Source organism: Lycium barbarum, chromosome 7, assembly GCF_019175385.1.
Source record: "Lycium barbarum isolate Lr01 chromosome 7, ASM1917538v2, whole genome shotgun sequence".
Taxonomy (NCBI): Eukaryota; Viridiplantae; Streptophyta; class Magnoliopsida; order Solanales; family Solanaceae; genus Lycium; species Lycium barbarum.
Genome location: NC_083343.1, coordinates 91,630,883 through 91,637,032, shown reverse-complemented (window position 1 = coordinate 91,637,032; position 6,150 = coordinate 91,630,883). Strand labels below are relative to the sequence as shown.

Sequence of the window (6,150 nt, the reverse complement as noted above, 5' to 3'; positions counted from 1 at the left end):
ACTTTCTCACTATTGGAAAATATTAGCAAGTGCATACAAAATCCCGACCCATTAGAAATATATCATATTGATACCCATAGCATAACATCTAATCACCGAGGGGACACAACTTTGGTTCTCCCAATCCAAACAAATTCCAAATACTTCAAAATAGCGAATACAAACCAAATCTCTTCTCTATACTATTCAGAATAAAATTAAAGTTTCTAAAGATTAGTTACATAAATAATTAGTACCTTTTTCTCTCGATATTCCCTGTGGGATTCGAACCCAACCTTGTTTGGGTTACTATATTTGACAACGTCCGCTTTACGCCATTAATAGGTGTAATTTGAGCGTATCAAATTTTGGCGCCGCTGCCGGGGAATACGGTTTTGAAATTACCGATTGTTGTGTACTCTTCTTTAAAACTTTTTCTATTCCATCACACCTTGTTTGCTGTTGTGGTGAACCAGGTGAACATGGCAGGAAGACAGAATCGAAATCAAGGAAACCAAGGTGGACTCCAAGTGAACCCACCTGCACCAGAAGAGGATGAGGATGAGAATATATTTGCGGAATTCATCACTGAAGTTGATTATGCTTCTGCTGTGGTTCCTCCTAGGACTGGAAATGCTACTTTCAAAATTGATAGTTCTATCTATCAGCTGCTGAAACTTGAAGGTTATTTCCGAAATTCTTCGGAGGATTGTCCACTCCGACATTTGAAGAACTTCTTGCATGTGTGTGCTCAACAATCCCAAGGTGCTGTTTCTACCGATGCACTTCGGTTACGGGTCTTTAAATATTCCTTGGCTGGCCAAGCAAGGGAATGGTATGAAAAGCTCCCCAACAATTCTATTCACACCTGGAGCGAGTTAGCCAATACATTTTTGAAGAAGTGGTTCCCACCAAGCAAAAAGGCTGAACTTCGGGATAAGATCTTTGAGTTCAAACAACTTCCGGGGGAACAATTATATTCGTCATGGGAGCGTTTCAAGTACTATCTAGCTCAATCTCCAACTCACGGGTTTCTGGATGCTATTCTCACCGAGAAGTTCTACAAGGGATTAGATACAATAAATCAAATTGCTGTCAACACTGCAGCTGGGGGATGCTTCATGGACAAATCATTTGTTAGCATCACCAGGTTGCTCGATAAGCTCACCACCCACAATCAAGCTTGGCACTCAAGTGATAGTGAAATCTTGTCATATGGTAGTCCTTCTGTTGCCGCGGTGGCCAAAGAAAATCATGAGCGAGATCATGCTTTTGCTCAATTGCAAACCACCGTGGATTTGTTGTCAAAGAGGCTTGCGGAGAAAGAAGCTAAAAGTGTGAATGTTGTCGAAGAGATGCCATCTCATGCTCCCGGAATGTACCAAGTCTCGGAGGAAACTTATCTAGAGGGGCAGCCACAACGTGAGGATGCTAATTATATTGATCACTCTCAAGGGGGTTATCAAAAGCAATGGAGACCCCAACAACAAAGTAATCAATATGGCCAAAATGAATATGGTGGTTCGGACAGGAGGGATTACAACAACAACAATTATGGTAATAGGAATTCCAATGCCTATGTCCCACCAAAGGGCCGTTCTTCTAACTCTTAAAATTGGCGAGAGGGTCCTTCCAATGATCAAGGGACCTCTCGAATGGATTATATGCTTGAAAAGATATTGGACAACCAACATAAGAGTGACAAGAAGATGGAAAATTTGACCGAAGTGGTAGGCTCTCACACCGCTTCGATTCAAAAACTTGAGTCACAAATGCGAGATCTTTCTCGTGAGCAACATCCACCACAAAAAGGGGGCCTTCCTAGCGACACAATTCCGAACCCAAGGGGTAGTGGAGGTGATCACATTGCCTTATGCAAAGCTATTTCTACTAGAAGTGGAAAGATCCTTAATGCGGTGAATCAGAGAGTGGTTGAACCTATCATTGTCGAGCCGATTGTTGATGAGGTTATTGAGAAAGAAATTGAAGAAGAACTGGAGGCACCAATTGAAGTGCCTATTGTTGGTGAGAAAGAGAAGGAGGCATACCCTAGTGATCTCAAGGGTGACGAGGAGCTAAGTGTTGAAAAAGCCACCGGTGGTAGCACCCAAAAGAGCAAGGTCACGGGGGCAATTAAACCCTTAACTCAAACATATAAATCTCCTCTCCCGTTCCCACAAAGATTGATGAAAAGAACGGAGGATGCCAAGTGCCAGCGCTTCTACGACCAATTGAAAAGGTTGTCAATGAATATCCCATTTCTTGATGCATTCCAAGAAATGCCGGGATTTGCGAAATACTTGAAAGATTTGTTGACGAAGAAAAGACCAATCAAGCATGATACAGTGGGAGTCACCCACCGTGTGAGCGCTATTATTTCGTCATCAAAGGTTGAGAAGAAGGGAGATCACGGGGCTTTTACTATCCCTTGCACCATCGGTCATCATGATTTTGCTCGTGTTTTATGTGACAATGGGGCTAGTATTAATTTGATGCCACTAGCCATCTATAAGCAAGCCGGTTTGGGAACACCTAGACCAACGAGCATGCGTCTCCAAATGGCCGATAGAACCATCAAAAGACCGGTAGGGGTTGTTGATGACGTCCTTATTAGAGTGGGGGAATTCTTTTTGCCGGCAGATTTTGTCATCCTTGATTGTGCGGTTGACAAAGAAGTCCTAATTATCTTGGGAAGGCCATTTCTTGCCACCGGGAGAGCTCTAATGGACTCGGAAAAGAATGAAATAAAATTTCGGGTCAATGATGAAGAGGTAACTTTCCAAGCTAGCAAGGGGTTAAAATTTCCTAGTGCTTATGAGAGCATTTCGGTCATTGATTCTTTCGATGTGGTAGACGGAGCGGTGGATCATAAGTTAGAGGAGGAGCACTTTGACGAAACACTTTCGGCTATATTGGTGAACTTCGAGGCGGATGACATGAAGGGGTATATTGAAACGGTTAATTCTCTTATTGGCCGGGGTTCGTACTCTTATGAGCCGAAGAAATTATCTCTTGATCTTGATAAAAGAACCACTCCTCCGGCTAAGCCTTCGATTATTGAGCCTCCAAAACTTGAGCTCAAGCTACTTCCCTCTCATTTGAAGTATGCTTTTCTTGGGCCAAATAATACTTTACCGGTTATTCTCTCATCTTTGTTAAATGAGGAACAAACTCAAAAGGTGCTTGAAGTGTTGCGGGCTTATCGAAGATCTATTGGGTGGACTATTGCGGATATTAGGGGGATTCCCTCCGGTATTTGTGAACATAGAATCGAACTTGAGGAGGATATCAAGTGTAGAGCATCAAAGAAGGCTAAACCCTCCTATGCAAGAAGTGGTCAAGAAGGAGATAATCAAATGGTTGGATGTGGGTGTTGTATACCTAATTGCAAATAGTCCATGGGTTAGTCCGGTGCAATGTGTGCCAAAGAAGGGGGGCATCACTGTTGTCCCTAATTCCAAGAATGAGTTGATTCCTACAAGGACAGTTACCGGATGAAGAGTGTGTATAGACTATCGAAAGCTCAACACCGCGACTTGTAAAGACCACTTCCCTATGCCTTTTATTGATTAAATGCTTGATCGGCTAGCCGGAAGAGCTTATTATTGCTTTTTGGATGGCTATTCGGGATACAACCAAATTAACATTGCATTAGAGGACCAGGAGAAAATCACTTTCACTTGTCCTTATGACACTTTTGCTTTCAGCCGCATGCCTTTTGGCTTGTGCAATGCCCCGGCTACTTTCCAACGGTGTATGATGTCTATTTTCTCAGATATGGTGGAAGATTTCTTGGAAGTCTTCATGGATGACTTTTCGATGTTGGTAATTATTTTGACGAATGTCTTGCCAATCTCAGTAAGGTATTGAAGCGGTGTGAAGAAACCAACCTTGTACTTAATTAGGAGAAATGTTATTTCATGGTGAAGGAAGGGATTGTCCTTGGCCATAGGATTTCCAAGAAGGGTATTGAGGTAGACCAAGCAAAAGTTGATGTTATAGCCAAGCTCCCTCCACCAATCTCTATCAAAGGGGTTCGTAGCTTCTTGGGACATGCCTGCTTCTATCGGCGGTTCATCAAAGATTTCTCCAAGATCGCCAACCCGATGTGTAAGCTTCTTGAAAAAGAAGCTAAGTTTGCATTTGATGAGAAGTGCCTTAAGGCATTTAATGAGTTGAAGGAAACGCTCACCTCTACTCCAATTATTGTATCTCCGGATTGGTCATTGCCATTTGAGCTCATGTGTGATGCGAGCGAATTTTCTATTGGTGCGGTGCTTGGGAAAAGGCACAACAAAATTATGCACCCAATTTATTATGCTAGAAAGACCCTCAATGGAGCTCAAATGAATTGTATCGTCACCGAGCAAGAGCTTCTAGCCATTGTCTACGTGTTTGAGAAGTTCTGGGCCTATCTACTTGGATCCAAAGTGGTTGTTCATACGGATCATGCGGCCTTGAGATATTTGATGACAATGAAAGATGCAAAGCCGCGGTTGATTCATTGTGTATTGTTGTTGCAAGAGTTTGACTTTGAGGTCAAAGATCGAAAAGTTTGTGAAAACCAAGTTGCGGATCATCTATCTAGACTTGAGGAAGCTGGGAGACCGAGTGGAAATATTGAGTTAAATGATGTTTTCTCCGATGAGAGGCTCTTGGCTGTATCTTGTGAGGTTGCCCCTTGGTATGCAGATATCGCCAACTTCTTGGTAATGGGTCTTATCCCCGACGACATCAAGGCTTATCAAAAGAAGAAATTTTTGAGACATAGTCGTCAATACTATTGGGATGAGCCCTATTTATTCCGCATGTGTGCCGACAACATTATTCGGCGATGTGTGGCCGAATTCGAGGCCATAGAAATCTTGAAAGCTTGTCATGACTCTCCCGTGGGGGGTCATCACAGTGGGAACCGCACAACAGCTAAAGTGCTTGAATGTGGCTATTATTGGCCCACCCTTTATCATGATGCAAATCTGATGGTGAAATCTTGTGACCAATGTCAACGCCAAGGGTCAATTGGAAGGAAGCACGAAATGCCAATGAATTTTGTCATGGAGGTTGAGCTATGTGATGTGTGGGGCATCGACTTTATGGGCCAATTTGTGAGTTCTCGTAGTATGCGATACATCCTTGTTGCGGTTGACTATGTGTCCAAGTGGGTCGAAGCTGTAGCATTGCCCAACAATGATGGCAAGAGTGTCACCAAATTTCTCAAAAGAAACATATTCACAAGGTTTGGCACTCCAAGGGCAATCATTAGTGATGGTGGCACTCACTTTTGCAACAAGCAATTCGCTAATCTCATGAAGAAATATGGAGTGAAGCACAGGGTGGCAACTCCTTACCACCCCAAAACTAGTGGGCAAGTCGAAGTCTCCAATGGGGAGATAAAAAGCATCTTAGCCAAGACGGTTAATGCAAATAGAACTGATTGGTCATCTAAGCTTGATGATGCTCTTTGGGCTTATAGAACAGCATTCAAGACACCCATTGGTACTTCTCCTTATCGGTTGTTGTTCGGTAAAGCTTGTCATCTACCTGTTGAACTTGAGAACAAAGCTTTGTGGGCATTAAAAAAATTGAACATGAATTGGGACGAAGCAACCAAGCTGCGGTTGTTTCAAATGAATGAAATGGATGAGTTTCGGTATCATGCCTATGAGAGTGCGAGTTTTTATAAAGAAAGGATGAAGCACTATCATGATGTTAAACTTCTGAAAAGATATTTTCAACCGGTTGATTCGGTGTTGCTGTTCAATTCAAGGTTGAAGCTCTTTCCGGGCAAGTTGAAATCCAAGTGGTCCGACCCTTTTACTTTGGTAAGTGTGTCACGCGATGGGTCGATGGAGTTAAAGTCCGACGATGGGACGCGTACTTTCAGGGTGAATGACCATCGGGTAAAGCACTACCATTGGATGGTTGATGGGGACAAGATTGTTGATGCTCACCGGTTGAAACATGGCACCAGACCTTAACACCAAAAGTGGTATTACGTCGTGCCGCGACGTTAAATTGTGTGCTTCTTGGGAGGCAACCCACGGTCATTTTCGCAATATGTTTTGTTTTTTCATTTCGTTGATTTTTGTTGTTGTGTTGTTTTGATGTTTGTTGTTGTGTCGAGGAACCTAAGTGTTGAATCCTGAAATTTCCAGGAAAGCAGTTACACGA

General features: G+C 42.9%; 1 non-coding gene across 1 annotated transcript; it reads right to left on the bottom strand.

Moving 5' to 3' along the window:
* Positions 1-906: 906 nt before the first annotated feature.
* LOC132604814 (small nucleolar RNA R71) lies at positions 907-1,012 on the bottom strand. Its single transcript, XR_009568909.1, has one exon. It is a non-coding gene; the product is annotated as a small nucleolar RNA R71 (small nucleolar RNA).
* Between the last annotated feature and the right edge of the window lie 5,138 nt (positions 1,013-6,150).